Source organism: Rhinolophus ferrumequinum, chromosome 6 (assembly GCF_004115265.2).
Source record: "Rhinolophus ferrumequinum isolate MPI-CBG mRhiFer1 chromosome 6, mRhiFer1_v1.p, whole genome shotgun sequence".
NCBI lineage: Eukaryota > Metazoa > Chordata > Mammalia > Chiroptera > Rhinolophidae > Rhinolophus > Rhinolophus ferrumequinum.
The window spans coordinates 26,303,016-26,330,104 of NC_046289.1; the positions used below are offsets into that span (position 1 = coordinate 26,303,016).

At 39.0% G+C, this 27,089-nt stretch overlaps 1 protein-coding gene and 1 pseudogene across 10 annotated transcripts in view; both read right to left on the reverse strand.

Annotated features, from left to right (window-relative positions):
* Positions 1–27,089, reverse strand: part of SIPA1L1 (signal induced proliferation associated 1 like 1) — a 348,723-nt gene that overhangs the window by 272,967 nt on the left and 48,667 nt on the right. The window lies entirely within an intron of this gene.
* LOC117023103 (adenosine deaminase-like) lies at positions 13,590–14,673 on the reverse strand (annotated as a pseudogene).

Sequence of the window (27,089 nt, forward strand, 5' to 3'; positions counted from 1 at the left end):
CCCGCCCAAGTTCTTAGTGAGAACCTACAAGTGCTAAGCTCGAATCCCGTGACATACACGATGGGGCCTCACTTAACCGTGAGGTCATTAGTAGAGTCTCAGTTTTACATTTGAGATTTGAAGCCTCAAAAGGTGAAGCATGTTGCCTGTGGTCACATTACTAAGAAGCATGAGCTCAGATGCAAACCCAGGTGTGACTCAAATCTTCTTCCTACTGTGCCCTCTATGAGTCCTCACCCAGTAGAAAGAGAGGCAGGTGCAATGGAGTTGTAATTCTGAGGGTAATAGTCCTTCTGTGTCTCTGAACCATTTCCAGAATGGTTTTTAGGGTATGGGCAAGTCTGGGCCCATAACCAGGGAGGTAAAAACAAAAACATACAGACACAGACAATAGTTTAGTGGTTACCAGAGGGCAAGGGGGGAATGGGTGGTAGAAGAGGGTAAAGGGGACCCAATATATGGTGTTGGAAGGAGAACTGACTCTGGGTGGTAAACACACAATGTGAGATACAGATAATGTATTACCGAATTATACACCTGAAATCTATGTAACTTTACTAACAACTGTCACCCCAATAAACTTTCATTAAAAAAACAAAACAAAAAAACCATCCTGAAGGCAGGGAAAGGGAGTAGAGCATAAATCTGGGCCATATGAACACTCCTTCAGGGAGAGTTTCTATCACCTTACACAGGCTATAAATTCTGATTTAATTTAGTCGCTAAACAAAATCTCATCTCAGAAGGCCCTGGTAAAATCTTATTACTAATTGTTCTTTTGTTTTGAAATTTGGGGACAAGGGAAGAAGACCAGCAATCCACTCATGAAATTCCAAACACAGCTTAAACATAATGAAACTATAAACCACTTAGCACATAGCATGAAACATGAAGTTAGTGACAAAATGTTGAGGCCTTTTGAACAATTTATATATTGGGATACTAAGACAGAACATTCTCTGAAGGCAAGACCAGACATCCTGGGGCGCTTAAATACCATTCGACCACCTGGGGGTATTTTAAAACTGGTAAAGCACTCAAGGATGGATCTCCATAAAAAGAAAATAAAAGCAAAAAGGTAGTATATCTATCCTCTCAAAAAGTTAGAAATAATTGCTCTCTAACCATATTTCTGATAGAAATATCTCCAGAGTCTATTAAAGTCATTAATAACAACTAATGCCACCTGGAAATGTCTCATGATCAGCACTAATGACATTGTGTCACAGTTCATGCTTTCTCGTTTATCTTTAAAACGTTGGAACAAGTTTTTCCATTGTGGATGTCCAGGGGTAGAGTGTAAATTAAATCAGAAATAATTTTAAGTCTAGCCTTCCCCACAACAACAAAATTTTTTTCTTTTTCTTTTTTTTTTTTGCTAAGCTCTATCTTCCCTCTCCTGTCAACCTTTACTTTCCAAAGAGGAAAAATCTAGACCTAGGCCATAGGCCAAGGAAAATGCTACAGAACAAAAGAAAGAAAACGACATGTGCAAGATGGTGCAAAAGTAATTCAAAACTCAGAAACATCACGCGGTAGCCTGAAACTGTCTGCAATAGATAAAGGTTAAAAAATGTAAAATCATCCCATAAATAAGCACGAGAAGCACACACCCCAAAAATACATCTCACGAGATAAAAAGAGAAGACATTTAACAGAAAAACTCTGCAGGGCCAGGGACCCCTCTCCCTACCTTTTCTTTTTAAGATTTTTACTTTCTTTATGAAAAGCAATCAGGTGCTGCTGAAATCAGCATCTAGCATTAGAAAGACAAGAACTTATCCTGAGAAATTTTTGAATGAAGATAAACTGAATATATTAACCTACAGGCACTTGGTACTTTCATCCTACTGTATTAAGCTTGCATGATCAGAAGATGAGCAATAATTAACCTTGAGAGTTAAGGGAAAATAGCCCAGCTTTAAAAGATATTTAAAATCTGAAAAATAAATAAGAAAAAAAGTATATTATGTTAACATTGAAAAAAGGAAAATCCTAAAACATATTAAAGAGTTTCATTGTTAACTCCCAGATAATGAATTTGGGGTAAAAATCAATATGGGTATTTGAAAAACAAATCCTCCCAAGCTAATCTAATTTACTGTTATTGAGACAACCCAGTTATCAAGAGACAGCAAGACTTGAGTTTCTTAATTTTAATGGATTTGACAACTCATGAAGACACAGGAAAAGTGGTCTTCCCAGAAAAATACATACCAATGGTTCTTTGATCCCAAGTTTTACAAAGCATTTATTCTTCCTTGCCCTGAAATTCTAAGCATAAAAATTCCGGGGTCAAATATATGGTGATGTAAGGAGAACTGACTCTGGGTGGTGAACACACAATGTGAGATATAGATGATGTAATACAGAATTGTAATACCTGAAATCTATGTAACTTTACTAACAATTGTCACCCCAGTAAGCTTTAATTTAAAAAAAAAAATTCTAGACAGAGAGAGAGTGTGAAGCAAATAAAGTGGCTGAAAAAAGGCTGAAGTGGTGATAAGAGAAATAAGTCCTTTGACAGGTTTATTATCTTCATCTTGAGGCTTTTCCGTCTCAGTTCAAGTCACCTCTATCTACCCATTTACGTGAGCCACAAAACTACAATCCATTCTCCATTCCTTTCTTTCTCACCCCATATTCATTCTGCTAAGACCTAAAAATTCTACCTCCTGAAGACCACCTTGAGTCCTTCATGCCTCCATCTCCACTGTCACTGGGCCCAGGTACTGTTCTCTCTCAACGAGACAGGTCCTCATCAACCTCCTTTCTATCCATGACCATTTTCCATAGCGTATTCACACTGACCAAGTAAAAGCTTCAACTACATATAATTATTCCCCTGGCGAAAGCCCTCCAATGGCTTTCCGTGTCCCAAGATGTCAAGAAATGTGAAGGATGTAAGATTTTTACATCCTAATTGCAAGCTAATAAGTTAGCCTGTCGTGGTTTTATGAATGCTGGCAAAAGACAAAAGAGTTCATCACTCATAGCAATAGCAGTAACCAGAGTATCGGCATTTTTTGGTGCCAGTCCCTTATGTCCTAATTCCCACCAGGGGACACAAAGAGGACCAGATGACACCTGCACAGCAGTGGCTTGTGTTACAGGACAGTAACCCTGAGGTTGATGAACCCAAATCTTTTATAACGGGCAGTAAGCCTGTCTGACCTTTGCCCCCAAAAGAGACATTGTTTTGATTATAACTAGAGAATAAATCTGCCTGATCTTTGCTCTGGAGGGAGACACTCTACCTTCCAAGGTTGTTCACTATACAAATCATCCTTGAAAAGACAGTTCAGAACAAAGGCAGTCAGTGCAGAAACACAAGACACATGGAAAATTGCCTCCCAACATTAGAATAATTTCTCACCATGTCTACAAGGCCCTGCATAACTGGTCCCTTTCTCCCCAGCTTCATGTGGAACCCATCTCCCCAGCTTATTATGCTCTAGCTCCCTGGCCATCTCTGGTGTCCTCAAATAAGCCAAGCTCTTTTCTGCCTCAGGGCCTACGCCAATGCTGGTCCTTTTGTCTGAAATGCTCTTTCCTTGGCTTAGATGTCACTTTCTCAGAAAGACCTTCCCTCATCAATCCACCTATGGAAGACCCTACGTTCACCGTCTATTTGGTTTCTATCACTTCGCTCACTCATTCAATAAACATTTACTGGGCACCTACTATGTACCAATCATTAGTACTGTAGGCATAATAATTACCTTATCTCTGTGTTTATTTCTTTATTGACAGTCTTCCTTGAGAGTAGAAACCTTGTCTTTACATTCATCCACCAAGGCGTAGAAATTAAAATTGTGCCCTCAGTAAAACGATTGAATAAATGAAAAAACTAATGTAATACTAAATATCTAAATATTTCCAGGTCAATATAAGAAAGCTGCATAGCACCGCCCAAAAAGCATGGCAGTAGGAGCTTGAAGTCCTAAATTCAAACCCTGGAGCCATCATTTAGTGGTACCTGAACTATTCTGTTCAGTTCTCTATAAAATGAAGAAAATTCCTCTTCCGCCTAATTCACAAGACTATTGTGAGAATCAAATGGTGGAATCTATCTGGAAGCCCTTGCAATGTTAAATATAATTTAAAACCAGGAACAAACTGACAGTTAACACTTAAGAGACAGACATTTATTCAACAGGAATATACTAGGCCCCTACTATGAGGCCAACCCCACTGTGGAAACCATTAAAATATATAACTTAAAATGAAATTAGAAAATGTTTTGTTCTTTAATAAACTTGAAGGGGAGTCGTTTCTTCCCTTTAAATACCCTTTGGACGTACTTTTAAAACTTTCAGATAAACGGTGAGTCACCTTTCCCTGTTCCTGATCCCAGAATAGTAAAAGAATGTTTTTCGGCTACTTAAATTATTTTTAGGCAAGCCATTCAAATGCCAGTTTAGAAAATGTTTAGATTATATTTACATCCCTGAATGCCAATCTCCAAAACAGGAAATTTTAGCCTTCAGGCAAAAGTTATGAACTAATTAATTTTGTCTCCTCTTACTAACTTCAACTGAAACCAACAGCAGTGTCTTCATTGCAAGGTGGCGAGTGGGGATGTGTGTGTGTCCGTGCGTGCGTGCGTGCGTGTGTGAAGGAAGAGTAAGCTTCATCTTAGATTTAAAAAAGCAGCTCCAGAGTCAATGACCGGAGGACATACAGTGGTCATACTGAGGGGTGAGCAGAGGACTGGCAACCTGACTGCAAAAAGACAGTCCACTCAGACAAGCCACACAGCTGGCATGAGTTCACTACTAAACTCATCTTTCATAACCTCACAATAAAATGACTCAGAATTTAATTTTAAAAGGTATTGTTTCTATGATATAAAATGACAATGAAGTATCAACTGATAAAAATGGCAAGTCTATGCGATATTTATTAAAAAGGAAATAAAGTGGAACATGAGAACAGTAGGATTAAGATTCCTTTTATATAACGTTTTCCAAATTCAATATACGTACACACATAACTAATAGCAGGTTATACTGGGCTAGTGAAGAGGAGGAATAACATGATGGGTGCTTCTAAAAATTAAAATCAAGAAGAAAATATGAAAATGAAGAACAGAAGTCCCTGGAAAGCCTCTCTGGAGCTAAGACAGACACCGAGGGTAAGAGGCAGGGAGGCAGATGATCCCCAGTGCACATCTGAGAAACATTAATGAAGGTACATATTTCAATAAATATATAATTATATTCAGTACCTTTTCATTACACATGTGAGAGTCTCTCAGAAATGCCTCCTTCCATGTTATTTTAAAGATGGTTACCTACTCCAAATTTGGGGGGCAGGGAAGCAGCAGTTATCAAACTATCCAGACAATCCTCACCAACCACAAATACTTTCATGATAGTGACTACAAATAAAATCTGGGGCATCTAGAAGCCTCTACCTTGGAATTTATACAAATAAAGTCTAAACCTGTCTTTCAATTAAGTAATTTCCATTATAAATAATAGTGCCAGATACCTTTTGAGTGCCTGCAATATCCCAGGCGTGTTACATTCTCTATCATATGCAATCAATACAACAATCCAAGCAGATGGGTATTATCATCTCCATTTTACAAGAGAGTACTAGCAGAAATCAGTGAACTTTTAAATCTTGCTCAAAATAAATTAAGAAGTGATGGCACTGGAATTTAAACCCAAGTTGACCCTCTTCCAACATTCTTGCCCTTTTTGTACAATGCTGTTATCGCCTCTCAATAAGTTAATATTTACCGTGTTCTTGGCACAATATGAGTGAATGCATGAGATTGACATGTGTTATTTCATTTAATCTCTGTAATAACCCTGCAAGGTGGTTATTATTAGCCACGTTTTTATCCCCCCCTTTGAGGAAATGGTAGTAGGTAAGGAACTTTGCCAAAGTCACACAGCCAACTTAATAACAGGACAAGCAGGAATCCAAACGTAAAATCTGCTTGATACAATGCCTGTGTTTCTACTACTGTATTATGCAGCCTTCACTTTACAGTATTTTAAATAATTATATGAATTATTGATACATTACTAGTGTAGTGTTCACAATATTACATGAAAACGTATGTTATAAGGTATAAACTGTTGAAATACGTATTTCACAAATTTTTTTTTCAGAAAAAAATGGAAAAATACATCACAAAATAATTTTTACGGTATTTATGAGTGATAGAATCACTGATGAATTTTTTTTTAATTTCTATTCTTCTAGTTTTTCCTTAATCATGACATATAACTTACAAAAAGGTAAAGCGTGCACGCGTGCACACACACACACACACAAACTATATTTTTGTACAGACATTTCTCCCTCTGTTCTCTGAAACTTATCAAAGTTAAGTTTTGATTATACAACATGATACAAGTTTAACATATCTTGTTGAATGAAAGGTGAATAACAATTAAAATACGCCATCGAATTAAATCGTGCCGAAATTTCATTGCATTGAAGAAAAAGTAGTAGCTTTCGATTACTGTATTACACTTACCCCAAAAAAAGAAAGAGTAAGTAAAAGAGAGAAGTGGAATTCAGAATTCCACAACTTGGAGGAAATGCTTAAGAGAAAAATTACTAAAACCAACCAAGTTAATATAAGATGAGAAAAATACCCTTGAAAACTACAATGTAAAGTATTTGTGGGGGGGAAAAGTCAGTTTAGTGATTGTCCAGGCATTTGAGCAGATTAACAGTTAATCTAAACCTATTTAGTGACTCTGAGATGCTGCTTAAGTTAAACAATTAATCAGAATGCGAATTCCCACATTCAACCATTCAACCAAATTTACTTTTCAAAATATATACTCTTCTCATCTTGTCCAGTGACCATACATCATGTTCACAAAACCCCTTGAGAAGCACTGATGCTTCATGGTGTGGACTGCACTAACCAATATGGGGAGGTGCAAAAACCTGAAAATGGGAGACGCGTAAACCTCATTTCCCTAAAGGAAACCACTACTCAACTACTCACTGTGTAATCCGACAAATAGAGTATCATCTTTGAAGCCACCAAATAATATTCATTCTAGGGGCCAGCCTGGTGGCTCAGGCGGTTAGAGCTCCATGAAGGTTAGAACTCCGAAGGCTATCGGTTCGATTCCCACATGGGCCAGTAGGCTCTCAACCACAAGGTTGCCAGTTCAATTCTTCGAGTCCCACAAGGGATGGTGGGCTCTGCCCCCTGCAACTAAGATTGAACACGGCACCTTGAGCCGAGCTGCCTCCAGGATGGCTCAGCTGGTCAGAGCGCATCCTTTCAACCACAAGGTTGACGGTTCAACTCCTGCAAGGGATAGTGGGCTGCGCCCCCTGCAACTAGCAATGGCAACTGGACCTGGAGCTGAGCTGCGCCCTCCACAACTAAGACTGAAAGGACAACAACTTGAAGCTGAACGGCACCCTCCACAACTAAGACTGAAAGGACAACAATTTGACTTGGAAAAAAAGTCCTGGAAGTACACACTGTTCCCCAATAAAGTCCTGTTCCCCTTCCCCAATAAAATCTAAAAAAAAAACCAAACATTAAAATAATAATAATAATAATAATAATAATAATATTCATTCTAACAGAAAAAAACAGTATGAGATCAGGAAGGAGAAAAAGAGACCTCCAATTTTTTCCAAACTGTTTTATGATCTAAAACAAATGTGGCAAAATGTTAAGATGTGATGAAGCTGGAAGGCACTGTATAATTCCTTTTCCTTTCCAGTCTGTTTAAAATACTTTAAAATTAAAAACAGAAATGTTTAATATGTGTAATAATAAGTCAATATGTTTAATGTTTAATATGTTTAATAAGTCAATAACACTCATTCCTCATAATATACTCATATTGATTAAAATACACACACGACCTCAACGTATCACTCTAGCCTGACCTGTGACATTTTACCACCCAAGGAAGCGTTGTTGACGTGAATACCAAACATTCTTCAATTTTTCAGTTTGCTCCTTTATAAATTATGAATTCAGAATAACTGCCATACGATAGGATAAAAAAATTAAGTCCTTCAGGTAACAATGCCAAAATAGTCCTAAGTCACGTGAGATGTTCTGTGTGTATGCCTTGAATCCACTTCTAAAATGAAAATAAATAGGTTTACCTCTTAAAATGGCCCCCTTCCAGAACAGATAGTCCTAAGCCCCCACAGGAATGCACAGGCTCTGAAGACACCTTACAAAGTGTGCCACCTACTCTTTGTACCAGAAAAGTCATTTTTGGTATTAAAGTGACAAGACGATATATCAATGGCAAGCCTGTGGCCTGAAAAAAGTAAACAGATTTTTTAGAAAGTGAGTTCTTAACTTGCTTCTCACTGAAAGAACCAGAAGCCACATTTGCACGGTGCTTTTGACTCCATGGGCAAAGGCACGAAGTGGAAACTGCTGTCATATACAGGAAACAGATGGGGTGGAGAATGCAACCAGATAATCAACTGCCTCCCTCTTCCCTTCACTAGAATTGAAGAAACACTCAAGCAAGGAAACAGAAAAGCGAAAGTTCACAGCTGAAGCAGAACTTGAATATGCATCAAAGAGCATGTTATGAGCATCACATAGTGGTTAGACCTACATGACGAAGAAATTTTCAGCTCTGTGTTTCCTCTCTCAAAAATGAGTGTTACACTTGCCACAGCCTCAATTAAAACTGAAATCCATCTGTACCCTCACCAGCCAAGCAAGTCGGATATTAACTGAGGTACAATGATTTGCTGTGTTTAAAAACAAGTATTTACTTTGATTCAAACACTTCTTAAACATCGACTGGGTTTAACCATCTGAGCAAAAAGCTGCAGAGTTCCAAAGATCCAAACGCCCAGACTCTCCTTTCAAAAAGTTTACAATCTAATGTATGGAGAAGGATATGTAAAAACAGCAACAATACAAACTCAGTGTTGGGAGGTACAACTTCCAGAATGGCAGAGAACATACAGGTTAGAAGATAACTCAATGGGATCAAGGAAGCACAATGAATAAGTTTCCAAAGGGCAAAGAAAAGAACAGGGAAAAGCAATTCAGGGGAGGAAACAGAATAAAGACAGAAAAAGCTGCCGTGCACATCGTGTTTGACTAAACAACTATAAACCATGGAAACACATTTTAAATATCAAACGTCCAAATAAACACTTAAACTCTAAAAGTTGTATGGAAATTTTCCCTGAGAATCATGGGAAATGAACTGGCTTTACTCTCCATTCAATATCTATCATCTAGCTTTGGCCTTGCCCTTCATAAAGGTAGATTCTTACTACACCATCATTTCTAACATTTGGGAATTTGTGTTGGATCAATCATCACGTGATTACAAAGATAACCATTGAATGTCATCATCCTAACTGTGTTAGTTATCAGCACATGGCACGTCATTCAGAATTACTGCGGTAGTGGGAATGATCCCTTTCCAAGACAGAGAAACTTGGAAGACTTGGATTCTATTGACAGCTGAAATGTAAATGCGAATTTTTTTTTAAAGAAACCTATTATGGTGGTGCTAATCCCTTATGAAGCTTTGTGATCATGTTCATCGTACAGAGAGGGGTAGGTTAGTGGAGAGAGGAAAGGAGAGGGAGAGGGAGAGAGGAAGAGAGAGAGAGAGAAAATGAGAGATTTTTCGCCACCACCCCCCGTTTTATTGAGATATAATTGATATACAATGTTGTATTCATTTAAAGTATACAACATAATGAACTGATACATGTGCATGTTGCAAAATGATTACAAGTTTAGTTAACATCCATCATCTCACATATTCCAAATAAATGAGCATTTATTGTTGCAAAAGAAAATACAATTCTAATGATGAATTTGAAAACTTAACTTGATATACAAAAAAATTAGCTTAGAACTTTCAAATAGTGCCGAAATTGGAAAATAATAAACTCCAACAACTTAGCCTAAAAAGCTGCAATTAAATTTCAGTTATTTAATTCCTGTTAGGCCATAAGCCTTTCAAGAAAAAAAATACACATATATACTATGTGGGAATTTTTCATACCTTGTAAAGCAGAATGCAAACCTTGCTACCTTAGGTGATAGAACTGCCTCATCACGTACTTTCATAAGATGTTCAAACAAGAAGAAATCGTGGCTTTTACATTTAAAAGGCTATCTGAACAAAAGAAAGTCTGAATACTATACCTGGCAAAAAATGCCATCCCTAACAACCAAACTGCAAAGAAAGTAGTTCATTGGCTGTAACCAACTGGAAGGGCAAGGAAAAGCACTGAGGGTTGTTATTGGGAGGCTGGAACCATGCCACAAAGTTTTTTAAACAACCTGCTAAGGAGTTTAGAGTACCCTACACGTAGCGGGGAACCACCAAAGCTTTATTAGGGAGTGTCACAATCAGAACCAAATGGGCACACGTACGTGCGCGCGCACACACACACACACACACACACACACACTTTTTTTTTTCATTTGCACCCAAAAAACGTCAACAGTAATGTGGAAGAAAGCCTGAAAAAAAGGCACTGAATAAAGAAGTGCTAAGCAACAAGGCTGTTGCAGTTTTCTAGATGAGAAACTGGAGACTGAACTAGGACAGTAGAAATAGAGAAAGGAATGAATTTGAGAGACTCAGAGATAAAACTGACAACTTGGAAAACAATCAGATGTGGTGGCTGAGAAAACTGGAACCAAAATCAACAAAATTTCTACCGTGAGGGGCTGGCGAGCATGGTGGTGCTGTTGTCCAGGTGAGGGATGCACCCCCATGAGATGAATAACTACACAGTTCTCAAAAGTCATATTGTATCAAGTTTACATTGAACTGATCTCATTTAACTGAGATTATTAGTATTTACCTTCAACACAGTCTGAAATCATCCATCAGCCACACAAAAACCAGTCCTAGAAACACACTCAGGTCTAAATGGACATTTCGAAGTGTGTCAATTTAGTTTCCTTGAAAGATCCGTCGGTAAATAGTTTAGATTTATCAAAAGATGCAAGATATTCTACAAAAGAAACATTGCACAAATGGGACTAACTCAAGTTTCTCTCCATAATGAATAACATTTGCTCAATGAATTTATTTCATAATAGAATATGTTTCATGCTCTACTTGATGAGTTTTAGCAATAACTCATTACATCACACTTTAAATTACAGTAAACCTTTGAAAATGACATGTAATAGATGGTAAATTATTAACGCTACTGAAAACAATACAAAAGTACTTATACCATGTAATTAGGGTTAATGCCCATATAAGAGCTAAAAAGGTATTTTAACAAAAAGTATACCATTTTTATTATACCACCTTCTTTTGTTCCCCCTCCGATTTCTTGAGGTATAATTGACAAATAAAATTATAGGGTATTTAAAGTGTAGAACTTGATGATTTATATGTCTATATACACATTGTGAAAGGATTCTCTCCAAGCTAATTAACACATCACCTACATATTTACCTTTGGTGGGGGAGAAAGGGGGCAGTGAGAACACTGAAGTTCTACTCTCTTAACAAATTTCAATTATAGAAGTGTTATCAACTATAGTCACCGTGTTATACATTACATCTTCAGACCATATTCATCTTAGAACTGGAAGTTTGATTCCTATACCACCTTCTTATTTTTCAAAATCAGAGTAACTGACCACTTAAACCAAATATCTTTGTGGAACATGCTGGTTTCTAAAGATTAACAGACTGATCTTGAACTGAGAAACACACACAAACCCCGGTCAACAATTCAAATTACAACCATAAATGAACAAACAGAGGATAACAGTTGGCCAGGGGCATAAAAATTAGGCTAAAATGGGTGGGGCAAAAGAAACGAACACCTGTGGAGGGCCTCCTGTAAGTCTGGCACTGGGATAAGAAATCCAGACACTCTCTCCCTCCCCAACCCCACTGTACAATGAGTCAGTTTGGATAACTGGGTGTGAGTTACATGGAAGCAGAGAGGGCTTGATAACCAGCAAATCTCCAGGTTCCCAAACAGCATCTGGCACACAGTAAGGATGCAATATAGATTTGCTAGATGCATGAATGAGTGGATGAATGGCTAGATGGCTCATGAATGAATGAATAGGTATTTTTAATAACAACGTTGGTCTGGCCCATGTGTACAGAAAGAAATCCTGACACTATCAGAGAAAGGGAGCAAGAAATGTTCTTCCAGCTCCTGTGTTTCCTTCCCCAAAAACAGGCTATCACAGCAGAATGGAAAAAAGCATGGGCTCCACTATCAGACCTAGACGGGAAGCCAAGTTTCAGACTTACCTTTAGTGTGTCCCTAGACAAGTTACTACTCTACGACTGCAATGAATAGACTAATTCTTTAACCTTGAAGTTGTAAAAAGACATAACTAGAATAACATATTAGAGTACCTGGCAAGTACCTGGTACATGATTAGTACTTAACAAATATAAATCTCTCCGTGTACTAGGCCACGGTAAAGACCCTGATGCTGACACAGAGAATCAGTGAAAGGAAATCTAGTGCAGCCCACAGCAGGACAGCGCTTGAATCACTTTAGCCATCAATCCAAAAGCCCGGCTCATCATATCATCTTAGAGGATGAGCCTAGTAGGATTCAAAGAAAGGGCTGGATTCTGCCAGTGTAACAAAATACACAACTAGCATGTGCTCTGTGCTTGAGAATTTCATACTTGCCACAATTAAGCATATTTTTCTTTGCTATTATGTCAATAATGGATAATACAATATTTGAAGTATACTAGGTGTGATCAAAAATACAGTGAATGTTTAAATTTTAAAAAATTTATTACAGCAAAAGACACATTGCCATTAATCCCCCTCAAAACACCCCCCTCTCTTCGAACACTCTTTTCCCATTGTTCTTGCCATTTTCTGAAGCAGTTCTGGAAGTCCTCTTTCATCAGTGTCTTTAGTTGCACTGTCGTGGCGGCCTCGATGTCCTGAATCGATTCAAAATGTTTTCCTTTCATAGTCATTTTGACTTTGGGGAAAAGCCAAAAGTCACACAGTGCCAGATCCAGTTAATAAAGTAGATGAGGACACACCATAATGTTTTATTTGACAGAAATTGCCATATACCAGGAATGATGTGTGACATGGAACATTGTCATGATGGAGGATGAACTAGACACTCACGAAAGAGGACTTCCAGAACTGCTTCAGAAAGTGGCAAGAATGATGGGGTAAGTGTGTTTGAAGCAAAGGGGAGTATTTTGAGGGGAATTAATAGCAATGTGTCTTTTACCATAATAAATTTTTTTTATTTAAACATTCACCATATCTTTTGATCATACCTCGTATGTTACTGACTTGATAAAATTATGCATCATCAAAGATTCTTTTTTTTTTTTTTTTGGCCACACACCACCAGGCATGTCCTTCTTTATTGAGCACCAGCTTTTCAGCACAAGTCACCATAGGAGGAAGGTTTCAGATCCAACCAGGCTCATAATCGGGGGAGAGATGTGGCCATGCCGAGGTATACATGTGTACAGAAATGGACATACAGTCTTCAAGAGCAACAGTGGACCAGGAGTAAAGGTAAGAGTGTCGTTCAACCTCCCTGAGTTGTGAAGACTCCATCTACAGGGTGAGGGCTCAGAGAGGCGGCCATGACGTCTTCATGCATACTGCCGTGCAGAAGCCAAAGGTGGCATCCCATAGGCTTTATAGAGCAGATCCAGAGGCTCCCTCTTCTCATCTTCTGGGAGGAAACCGGACTTTGCTGCATTGATGTTCAGTCACTTAAACTCCTCTTCTGCAAAGCCCATGTCCTGTTTGGGCATCTGGTAATCAGTGTCCAGGTTAGACTTGAAGATAAGCGGGTCATTCGTGTTGAGTGAGTGTTAGCCATTTATGGTCTGGCCATTTATGAACCAAACGACGGCGTGCTCCATGCCCAGCTTCCGGGAACCTGTAAGGTAGCTGGACCAGGGGCAGACCTCGAAGTGCGTGTTCTCCTGTCGCAGCCTGTTGCAAAGGGCCTTATCCTCCACGGTGTGGCAGCCATATCCCAGGCTCTCCGTCTTGAGCGTGTCCACAGACTCTCACTACCTCTGCAGAGCCAGCCTCCCCTGCGTGGACTGTACGATGAATGCGACTCTTCACAGCCACCTCATAGGCCTTCCCGCGCTTCCTTCCAGGGTCTCATCTCCAACCAGGTCGACGGCCACCACAGTCTGCGGCTGGCACTTCTCATACAGCTCCAGCACCTCGAGGGGCCAGTTGAGCTGGTGACGCCTGCAGCCCAGGATGGACCACACCTTCACCTGAAATTCTCGCTGTCCCTCACAGGCCCTGGTCCACGAGGGCCGCCACTGTGTCGGGGATGAGGTCCCCATCAGCCTGGCTCCAGGGGATTGGCTCCATGTTAGAGCTGGCCAGCAGCTGTGAGCTGTAGTGCCTCCACAGACACCACGCCCTCCTGGACCCCCATCCCAACGAACTCACAGGCAATCCTACCGATGGCCTCCCAGCAGCCCGCGACGGCGGCCATGTAGTAGTGGAACTTGGCCAGGAAGTCCAGGAGACGGAGTGGCTTGTCCATGCCGATGATGTCCTGGGGCTTCTCAGCTGTGTCAGCAGGGAGGGTGACCCCCGCCCCCCAATCCTGCCATAGTATAAGATGGTTTCGGGCTTGATGGCTCCATCTAGGTGGACACACAATTCCACTTGGGGCTTGTCGAAGGCAGGTGTCTGGGTCATGGTGCCCTCTGCTAAAGGTCTGTGGTCTCAGCTGGGTCAGTGGCGGGTCAAAGATTCTTTTTAAGAAAAATTTCTTAAGAGCCCTCTCCAGGCTTCATCTCGAACAGACCAAGATAACTGCACATTTGGCTATAATTGCGCCCTTACACATTTTCTCTTTTACACTTCAGTAGCATTCCATTATACAATGGGGCGCAAACACCACTAAAACCCCCAAACTTCTTATGCATATAATTAAAAAGGTGAAAATAACTTTTTGACAAGTTCTAATACAGTTTCCTCTTTTGAGTTAGGAGTAAAATAAATCACATATAATTAGTCTACCTATCTTTCTAGTTATTGCTTACCCATCAGGTAAAGGCAATAGCAGGTCATCTTTCCTCTTAATGAGTTTAGCAAGACATTTACCTGAATTTTGGAAGGTACTTGGAGAGTATTTTTCAACTGTAAGCTTCAAGAATATCTAAAATGGTTTTTGTTTTGCAATATGAATTCACATCACTTACCTCAAACATGAATCCAAATCGCTAAACTCAAATACACATTTAAACAGTTTACTTTTGGATGAAGGTAATTTTGGTCACTGCTGATCATTTACAAACGGTGCATACAGCGGGAGAGAGGGAGAACAGGAGAACAAATATGGACAGAGGGAGACAATCACACCAGAACTTTTTTCCAGTAAAAAAAGTTCTTCCTTAAAAATAAAAATCTGGGTATCAATCATCAAGTCTAGAGAGTAGATCAATGGAACAAGAGACCAATGTAACATTCTGAGAAGTTAAACCAATTTACAAAATCTCTACCTACAAAATAATAGTCCCTTATGTCAGGTTCCAGTTAATAAATCAAAATTTGGAAATGAATACTGTGTAATTTGGGGAACAGAGGAACCGAAGCTGTTTAGCATAGTAGGGGAGGTACACCCGATTTTGATTAGAATCAACCAGAAGCTATAAGGAAAAGGATTCGTGCCTATTAGAACAATTCCCCGAAGAAATCTAGGACAGTATATTGGCTGGGAACAAAGAAAAAATGTGGGTAGCGAGTCTCAAGGTCCACCTGTAGGAGTATCTGATCGGCTTCAATACCTTTATCCGCCCCTGCCAGGCTTGATGCCACAGACATACCTTGAAGCTTTCCGAAGATAACAATACTGCCCGAGTAAGCTATCAGCTGGGAACAGGGTTCACTTATTACTCTATAAAATACTTGTCTGTTTGGAAACATATTTGTCATTGCATGATAACAATTGATTTTCTAGTAGATAGCAATGTTCAGAAATGTCTGTTTAAACACATCCGATTTTCCAGGGTCTGATCAGCCCTGGATAACCAGACCACTGGTGTTGATGAATTATGAAGTCTTTTTAAAGCAAGTCCTGCAAGCATGAGGGTGGTCCAGTAACAGCTTATAAATCAGCTTTTGCAAACTGAGCTTTGCACTATATGAGAACACAATCTGTATTTCAGTCGCCCATAGTGGGCATCTAATTTTCCTTGAAACACTTCCTACACAGATTTCCTTCACTCCCCAATACTAATATTTGTCTTTAAATACTTATCACCTCTTTACCACAATTACCTAAAAACACGGTGACTTTCAATTTTCTCTTAGCTTCATTTTACCCTTTTTTAGTCCTAATTACGATGTTCTTCTTCAAACTATTACAACATTTTGAGAACGCTTTAGGAGCTTTAAAAGAAGGAAACCCGGAATACAAAGTGGTCTTGCGGAAACCCGGAACACCTCACCAAACTAGGAACACCACGTGACACCCTCTCCATTTGGCATCTTTAACAAAGGATTCAAGAAAACTGCATCCCTGCACTTCTCGAGGCTTTAATCAATAAATCACGGACGTTAAGGTCCAAAGCCAAAGCCACAATAAGGTATTGATGTAATAAAGCAAATGACAATTATATTCATTCATTCAAAAATTACTGAATGCCTCGGATGTGCCACTTACTGAGTGCCTTTTAGGCACCGAAAAGTCAGACAAAAATACATAGTCTCTGTCTTCAAGGACTTTATAGTCCAAAGGAGTAAGCTAAACAATGAAATAAAAATTTTCAGTAATACTGTAGAAGAATCATATGTTATGAAGTAACTAACTCTAGGGGCTCGGAAAAACTCTACAGATGCTAACTTTTAAGCTGGTCCTAAAAAAGGAATATAAAATTTATTCAAAAATAGACCAGGAGTGTTTAAGAAAAAGAAACAGCAAGGGCACCAAAGGACAAGAAGTCACATTATACAAAGAATTTCCACATCACTGGAACAAACAAGGCTCAGTGACAGAGTGAGGAGAGATGAGTCAGTGAGGTAGCAAGGTGGCCTTCTGCCCTGTGAAGGCGTCAGACTCCATCCTATGGCTCATGAGGAATTCCTGAAGCATTTATCTGTCGGAGGCTGTCTTTAGGACTGGGTATTGGTGGTCACAGCTTTCCCTGAGGTCCCAAAGCCGGGCTTCCTCTTTCCTACAAGGATGAGTTGGAGGCCTTCCTGGGGAGGGAGATGAGTGGACATTGTCCCTCCACACGTCAACTGACACAGGCTGAACACAGCCCTCAGCGTGTTCTTGGAACCCATTAGATATTGAAAGGCTTCAGATAATCTAAAAATTGTGGAATCTTAGAATGGATAGGGTACCACTGGAGCAGGCTCACTGCCCATCAACTGCCAGAAGTCCTTCTACACGCCTTGATAGATGGCTACGTATTGGACAGCAGCTAATGTCCTCCCTCTCTGTCTTCTCTTCCTCAGAATTACTTGCTACAGTTCTTCCAACCAGGCATCGTTTGAAATCCTTTCTAACATCTTCCACAGCATGGGCCCCTCCTTAGAATGTACTCTGGTTGGTCAGAGCTGGGCACAAAGAACCCCAGTGTTCTCCAAGCTCAGCCGAGTCCTGTAGATACTTTAGGTTCTTGGAGAGTACGAGGTATTTCCTGGTTGCACTGACCTTTGTAGAAATGCAAGACCTGGATCATATTAAATCTGTGGTCAAATAAAACACGGTGTTTTTATTCATGTGAACTGTTCCCATACGCACCATTTACCTCTCCTTCAAATCACTTAACACAGTTACAAGTTAACATTCATTGGTGTGACTATCTGAGTAATGCCGACATCCACTAGCCTACAGACTAAGTGTGCTGAATGCCAAGCACAAAACTGTCTTTTTATCTCCTTACCACTGCCATCGCATCATGAGGTTTCACCATAGTACCTCTTCAAAGGAAGTGTTTAATAAATGTTAGATGAAGAATCAGACATGTACACAAAAAAATTACAAGGAAAATGTGGTAAGTGTGACAGGAGCAATAAAAGCAACATTCTGTGGAAGCCCAGTGTAATTCTTTCTATGTCCTCTGTGAAAGAAAGGCATCGTGGAAGGAAAGGCATCAAGCCAATTTCTAAATAGTGTTTCAACTAAATATTTCCAGTAAAGAAAATATATGGGCAACAAAACAACCACTGAAAACCATGTTTTCAGAGAACAGTTATTTACAAGGGAAACTGCTCACATTCAATTAATGAACAGAAAACCAAACTGCTCTGGACTACTTGCCCTTCTTCCTCCTAGGAGTCTGTTCCCCCAGGAATTATTGCACTATTTCACCCTTTACCAAGTCTCCCAGTCTCTCAAACATGCATACCAACCTTCCTGAATGCTTTGGAGGTTCATCAAAAATCACTACTGACAAACAGGTAAGGTGGTAAAAACAATACATGACACACCATGATTACAAATTCAAGAAAGCTCTTCAGTAAGAAATTAAAATCCTGGCTGAAATGTAGGATGCACCAGGGAGACTTTGGGTGTAAACAGGCGTGCCTGGCAGCTTGAAGGTCGTAAAGCTCCTCAGGTGACTCTGGTGTTCAGCCAGGGCTGGGACTGCTGTCCCAGACCCTCCGTCACCTGTCATTCATGTACTTGAGTGTATTTAAGATTCTGCCACCTTCTGCAGGGAGGGCTTCCCAGTTTCCCATCCATTCAGATTCCAGGTGACCCTACTAGAAAGAGCAGGCGTGCCTTTGCAGGCCATCATAGTCCCTCTGGAGTCCGAGATTTGGCACAGAAAGGATAAGCTTCAGTCACTTTAAAAACGCACTTACAAGTAGGTGAATTCATAGCATTCCCCAGGCTATGAAAAGAGAAGCACAAATATATGGTGAGGGAAGGAGAACTGACTCTGGGTGGTAAACACACAATGTAATATATAGATGGTGTATTACAGAATTGTACACCTGAAATCTATGTAACTTTACTAACAATTGTCACTCCAATAAACTTTAATTTAAAAAAAGAGAGAGAGAGAGAAGCAAAAGTATGTGTAGGGGCCATCCACGCTTAAATCCTTAGTGCACATGGTAGATAATGCTATTCATGTGGTTTTATAAAAAATCCCTTGTGATTAATATCCCAAATATGCAAGATAAATTAGAATTAACTTCTTTGCTTACAGCTTAGGTCAATTAAAATCTAGGCAGTGGTCTTTGCCGAACAAAAAACCTGCATATACATTTTTTTACTGACTAACTTTTGCATTACTTTTTTCACATTCATGGTACACTATCTTAAACTAGGTAGAAGTGAACAAAATATTTTACAATATCTTCTGACTATGGGAAAAGCTTAAAATTATATTTTAGGTTTATCTTTTTCTCAATAAATGCCATTTCTGCCAACTAGAGTTGTTTCTCACAGATTCAAATATCTGAATACTTGTACACTGCATGTACTGTACACTGATATCTCATTAACACACTGCTCTGCAGAGCAGGATTTGGGCACAAAAGTGTCCGCTGTTGGCCTCTTTCCAAAAAGATGCTGAAATGCAGTGTTTCCATAAAATCATACGAATACTCGAGAAATTAACTTCAATTATTTTCAGCATTTTAGCCACAACAAATCGAATCGTACCAAAAGTACCTACTTTAGGGTTTTATTTAAATAAAACCAACCATTTTAATGGCTCGAGAAACAAGAAGACCACAAAAATTGAGTAACTTAAGCACTGGAAGGTGAGTATGCCGGTTAAGTCACTTTCCTTCTGTGTAAGAGACGTGTTTCCATGCCCCAGGACAGAAAGTCACAACACATTCCTGCTGGAGAACAATGTCTATAGAGGTAACACGATTACACAGAGGGACAATTTCTAACACGTGCATGCATACTTTGTCCTTTTACTCACCAAATTGTTATGTGCCTTCTCCAATTCAGAAGAACCTAGCACTTAAAGAAAGCCACATGCACACAACTTTCTTGGCTACCCAAAACATCAAGATGTGGCTTTTAATAGCTGTTTTTAAAAAGTTCTGTATTAACAATATTTATTCAGTCTATCTTTTCATCGCTATCCATATCTAAGTGCCAACCAGGGGTTTATAGGGAAGTATAAGCATACCTAACACAAACCAACGGGAAGGTACACAGGAGGAGAAGTACTGAACTACGTAGGACACACGAGACCTGAGTTTGAATCTGATTAAACCACACACTCACTCAACCTGGCTAAGCCTCACATAGGCCACCTGTAAATTAAAGACAATAAAATCAGACCTTCTAAACCAGGGGTGTCCAAACTCTTTTCAACGTTTTTCACCAAGGGCCATATTCGGTAAAATACACAAACAGCCGGGCTACTCACTCAAGGTGAAGTACGTATTGCCTCACCTGGTTTATTTAAGTAAACTAAATATATTTTTGGAATTTGCTGCAGGCCAATAAAAAAATGGATCGCGGGCCCCAGTTCTAAACAATGTTGCTGATGGTAGGTATTAGTGACATAATATACTTGCAAATGATTTTAAACTAAAAATTTAATAAGCATCATTAGGCCACTGTTCAAGTTGGAAACTGCTAGGACAGTTTCCAACCAGAAAAAAGTAAAATATAAAATAGTGCTCCTCTGTTTACTCATTTTTGAAGTTTTGCCATTTCCTTTCTCCCTTACTTCCTCCCTCTTTCCCATTCTTTCTTTCTTTTTTTTAAATTAAAGTTTATTGGGGTGACAATTGTTAGTAAAATTACATAGATCTCAGGTGTACAATTCTGTAATACTCATCTATATAATCACATTGTGTGTTCACCACCCAGAATCAGTTCTCTTTCCATCACCATATATTAGACCCTGTTTACTCTCTTCTACAGTCTCCCTCCCCCCGTACCCTCCGGTAACCACTAAACTATTGTCTGTGTCTATGAGTTTTTGTTTCATTTGTTTATCTTGTACTTTTGTTGTTTTCAGTTTTATATACCATATATCAGTGAGATCATATGGTTCTCTACTTCTTCTGTCTGACTTAGTTCACTTAGCATTATAATCTCAAGATCCATCCATGTTGTCACAAATGGTCCTATTTCATCTTTTCTTACCGCCAAATAGTATTCCATTGTGTATATATACCACAACTTCTTTATCCATTCATCTATCAAAGGACACTTTGGTTGTTTCCATATCTTGGCCACCGGAAATAAAGCTGCAATGAACACTGGAGCACATATGTCTTTATGGATAAATGTTTTCAGATTTTTTGGGTAGAGACCCAGGAGAGGGATGATTGCTGGGTCATATGGTAATTCTATTCTTAATTTCTTGAGGAACCTCCACACTGCCTTCCATAACGGCTGCACCAGTCTGCATTCCCACCAACAGTGTATGAGGATTCCTTTTTCTCCACAGCCTCTCCAACACTTGTTACTATTTGTCTTGTTGATGATAGCCATTCTAACTGGGGTGAGGTGATATCTCATTGTGGTTTTTATTTGCATTTCTCTGATCATTAGTGATGTTGAGCATTTTTTCATGTTTATTGGCCATTTGTATGTCCTCTTTGGAGAAATGTCTCTTCAGGTCCTCTGCCCATTTTTTAATTGGATTGTTTGTTTTTTTGTTGTTGAGTTGTATGAGTTCCTTATATATTTTGGATATTAGCCCCTTATCGGAGGCCTTGTTTTCAAAAATCTTCTCCCATTCGGTTGGTTGCCTCTTTATTTTGTCGGTAGTTTCTTTTGCTGTGCAGAAGCTTTTTACTTTGATACAGTCCCATTCATTTATTTTAGCTTTTACTTCCCTTGCCTTTAGAGTCAAATTCATAACATGCTCTTTGAACCCAAGGTCCATAAGTTTAGTACCTATATTTTCTTCTATGCATTTTATTGTTTCACGTCTTATGTTTAGGCCTTTGATCTGTTTTGAGTTAATTTTGTACATGGTGACAGGCAGCAGTCTAGTTTCATTCTTTTGCATGTGGCTTTCCAATTCTCCCAGCACCATCTATTGAAGAGGCTGTCTTTTCTCCATTGTATGTTTTTGGCTTCTTTGTCAAAAATTATCTGTCCATATTTATGTAGGTTTATTTCTGGGTTCTCAATTCTATTCCATTGGTCTGTGTGTCTGTTTTTCTGCCAATACCATACTGTTTTGATTATTGTTGCCTTGTAGTACAAGCTGAAGTCAGGGAGTGTGATACTTCTAGCGTTGTTCTTTTTTCTTAGGATTGCTTTAGCTATTTGGAGTCTTTTGTGGTTCCACACAAATCTGACAATTTTTGTTCTATTTCTTTAAAAAATGCCATTGGGATTTTGATGGGGATTGCATTAAATCTGTATATTGCTTTGGGTAATACGGCCATTTTAACTACGTTGATTCTTCCAATCCATGAGCATGGAATGTCTTTCCATTTCTTTGTGTCTTCTTCAATTTGTTTTAAAAATGTCTTATAGTTTTGGTTAAGTTTATTCCAAGGTATTTTATCCTTTCTGCTGCAATTGCAAAATGAATTTTTTTTTATTTCTTTTTCTGAGATTTCACTGTTAGTATATAGGAATGCAATGGATTTTTATACATTGATTTTGTAGCCGGCAACTTCACTGTATTCGTTGATTGTTTCTAATAGCTTTTTGGTAGAGTCTTTAGGATTTTCTATGTATAGCATCATGTCATCTGCAAAGAGCGACAATTTAACTTCTTCATTCCCAATTTGGATGCCTTTTATTTCTTTCTCTTGTTTGACTGCTCTGGATAGGACTTCCAATATTTTGTTGAAAAGCACAGGTGATTGGGGATAGCTCTGTCGTGTTCCTGAATGTATAGCAAAGGGCTTCAGTTTTTCACTGTTAATTATGATATTAACTGAGGGTTTGTCATACATGGCCTTTATTATGCTAAGATATTTTCTTTCTGTACCTATTTTATTAAGTGTTTTAATCATAAATGGATGTTGAATCTTGTCAAGTGCTTTTTCTGCATCTATTGATATCATCGTATGCCCTTTCTTTCTTTTTCCTTAATTTAACAGATATTTACTGTGCTTCTACCATACACCAGATATAGTTCCAGACTTGTGCTGTCCACTACAGTACACAGCAGTCACATGTGGCTATTAAGCTTTCAAAATGGCACTAGTCCAAACTGAGACATGCTGTAAGTATAAAATATACACTGGATTTTGAAAACTTGGTGTGAACCAAAGATGGTAAAACATCTCAATTTTTTATATTGACTACGCGTTGCGATGATAATATTTGATATGTGAGTTAAATATATTATTAAAATTATCCGTCTCCTCCTTCTTTCCTTCTTTTAACACGGCAGCTAGAAATTTTAAATACATGGAGGCTCACCTTATATTTCTATTTGACAGTACTACTCCAGACCTTGAGGATATATTAGGGAACAAAAGCGAGTCCACACCTTAATGAACCTTACAATTAAGCATCTATAGCCCTAAAATCTTCAGTAGAAAAGGAAAATTGAAAAACAGCAATTGCGTGTAAAGAGGACTCTGGGATGGAGGCCAGACACACAGGATCTAGACACACCTTGCCATTAGTCCTTCATTCTACCAAAGGTAGGGAAGGTCCTTGGTCCTCAGAATAATCAGTCACTAAAATGATGATACGACCCTGAGCATCTTGGGGAAGACTGCTTCCCTGTGAGGAGCTTCAGGGAACATGACCACGTTTAATCCAAACTTAGTAAGGGAGAAGGCTTTGAATTTGAGGCATCAGTCATTTCAAGGCATCATTTTTAGTACTCTGGGTTATGCCTCAAAAGCACTTTAAAAGGTTTCCCATTGTTGGAAGGTATTTTTTAACAAAGACACCCTCTTTCTGGATTCCAACACCCTCCTTTATTATCAGAGTTCTTTATGTTTTTTTCCTCTCCACAGGTCCAATTAACTGTGCCTCTCCTCAATACCTTTAGTTCCCCTTATCACAGGCAGAGCACTTCTAGATAAAGAGCAAGAAGCTGAATTCAACCACATGAGTCCATTACAGCAATCTGAAAAGTCTCTACTGGTCTAAAGGAGACAGTCAGAGAAAACTCAAGTCAGGGTGACTCCACGCCAGTTAAATGTGCGGTTACTTCTTTTAAGACTTTTAGGAATTTCTGGAGGGTAAATTTAATTTAGACCCAATGGGCCTACTTTTCAATAACACCTTTCCTACCAAAAAGGCATCTTAAGCATTTAAATTTCATATTCCATGTGTTAGAAACTTACCTTAAATTCAAACCGCAATAAGGCAAATGTTTTGCTGGCCCATACATCTTTCTGGCAGACTATGAAAGAAAATTGGGGCTTTCAAGAGATTCTCTAAGCTATAAAATGCTCTACTGGGTGTAGCAGGAAGCCCAGAGACTCACGCTTCAAGGTGGATCCTGTTATTTCATATTCAACCCCATCGCTGTCCTCTGCTCACGCTGCTCTCTCAATTGGGCGTGCGCTGTCCCCTCTGCCAACTTAAACATTACACCCCACTTAATGCCAAACCCTAAGCCTAGACCTTCTATAAATCGCCCCCAGTAACTCAAAATCCAGAATCTCCTTCGAAATCTCCTTCATTCTCACAGGAACCCAATCAACCAAAGTATTGTATCATATATATTACTTTACCTCTTCTCTAGGTATTTCAAACACCTGTAACTCAGAAGGAGAGCAAATTTAAAAAGTCATTATGACATCTAAAAATTCACCACCTTCTCTTTCAATCAGTTGAGATTTATCTGAGTTTTATTCAGCAAAGATGCGTTTAACATCAGGGATTTAAAAAGGATACACAGTCCAAATCTCTTCTTCCTGGTGCTTAGGAAAAGCCTCACAGAAAAGGTAACATATGAGCAAAGAATTGAAGAATGAGATTGACCAGGTAACGTGGGAAAAGCATTTCAAAGGCTGCATGGGACATTGAAAGAAATGGGAATGTGTTAACAATCCTCAAGGAGAACCATGGGAAAAAAACAGTATCTTCTAATATATTATTCATGTGGCAGTCAAGGCTCTAAATAAATAGACTCCAATCCACCTTTGCTACATTTCCCACAGCATAATATAGGAAGTTCAAGGTGGGCTCTCCAGAGCCAGTCTGGGGTCAAATTGTACTATGTAGCCTTATACAAGTTTCTGTTCCTACCATCTATTTCTTCATCTGCAAAACAGGGATGATCTACCTCAGAGGGTTATCATGTTATTGTTATAGGAAATGAATTAAAACAAAGAATAATAAGCACAAGTTAGGCATTCAATAAATGCTGGCATCATCATCATCATCATTATTATTTACTTTTCCATGCTAGACATATAACAAACCTGAAGTTCTTATTCCCCACACGTGGCCAAGCAGCCATCTGAAGAGCTCTTCTTCCTACGTCCAAACACCACCTCCTACATAAGAAGTTTTTCTGAGCCTACTCCCCTCACTCTTTGTGGAAATGAGCATCTTTCCCTCCCTCTAAACTCCTGGCCTGGCCTGGGGCACTCATCACGCTGTTATCACTATGCCTATGTCGCATTTCCCCTACAAGGCTACAAAACACCTCTTTAAGAGGAAGGGCAACATCTTATTGACCTTTGTCGTCCCCAGAGAGCCGGCATTGTCCTTGTCACAGGTGGGCCCTCAGTGTTTGCTGCTCCTCTTTAATTAAGTCAAGAACAAACTCGAGCTTTTTAAATTGCTGTAACATCTACCAAGTTATTCTTCCTAATAAAAACCCAGCACAGTTTTAGGCAGCCCATTTGTTAGTGAACCCTAAAGAAAAGTCAATAATAAGATGGTGTTCTTAAGGAACTGACAACTGACAAAACTGAGTCCCCTCTGGACTGCTGCTGGGTAAAGAAATCTTCTCTCTAAATTCCCTGAACAAGTTCTAATGTAAATTGGTTTAGGCTATTGTTGCTTTTCAGTTACATATTTGCAAAAGGTGGGACAAAGTCCCCATAGCAATGTCTTTTCATTGCTTATACAGACTCTAAAGCCTATTCTGTGTGGATTTACTGCTTTCTACCAGACAGGAAGGCTAGCCTGCAACCACCCAGAACATATGGCTTACACGGCAGTAGTGTTAACACCAAACTACACAGAACTCTGATCACAGTGCTTCTCCCCAGCAAAAGCTCCCTGGAAGACCAGCTTCACCACTCTCCTCCAATACTGACCTAACTCAGTATCATGACTATTGCTAAATACAACTTGATGAAAATCCTAAACGTTAATTAGCAGAGAAAAGTATTAACTAGAATTGGCTTCCTCTTACAACAACAAAAAAACACATTTTGACAGTCAAGCACACGCAAGCAATCCAAAGACAGTCTTCATTTACTATGCAGTATTGGTGACTTTTCTAAGAGAGCCTTAAAAAATCAAGGTTAACAAAACAAAAACAAAAAAGAAAGAAACAAGAAAATCGAAGAAAACAGCACTCAAATAGTACGGCCCTATCCTTAAATATACAGAGAGATAGATATAGAGCTATCCTTAACAAGCTAACAAACTCATATAGAGAACAAATTGGTTGTTGTAAGAGACAGTGGGTGGAGAAAGGAAGAAGGGTAAAGGGATAAAAATATGTATGGATGCAATTATTTTCCATAATATCACACTGGACAGACTTGGATTCAAAAGGAAGGACTTGGGCATTGAAGAGAAATAAGGTTATCATCCCAGAAGTACAATCACAGAGATGAGGGCACCAAGAATGAGCAACCAGCACAAAGTATATCAGAAAGTGAGGAAAGCATCACAATGTATTAGGTTGGTGCAAAAGTAATTGCAGTTTAAAAGGTTAAAAATAATTGCAAAAACCGCAATTACTTTTGCACAAACCTATAGTTGCCAACAAAGTCTGTTCAATTCAATAATAATGCTTCCTTATAATAAAGACTCTGACTATCTCTAGGACAAAAAAGATCACAAGCACAGGCAATGCATTAGAGTGGCTTCTAAAACCAATACCCACAAGATTTTTCAAGCACTTACGCTACTTGCATCTTAAGTCAACAAATATAAAAGGTCACAACTACATGACTCTATTTTTCACTTTTTAGAAAAATTTCTAATGTACTGATCACCATTATTCCAAAATTGACAAAATCACTATAAATTTATAATTTCCTCTATAATCGAG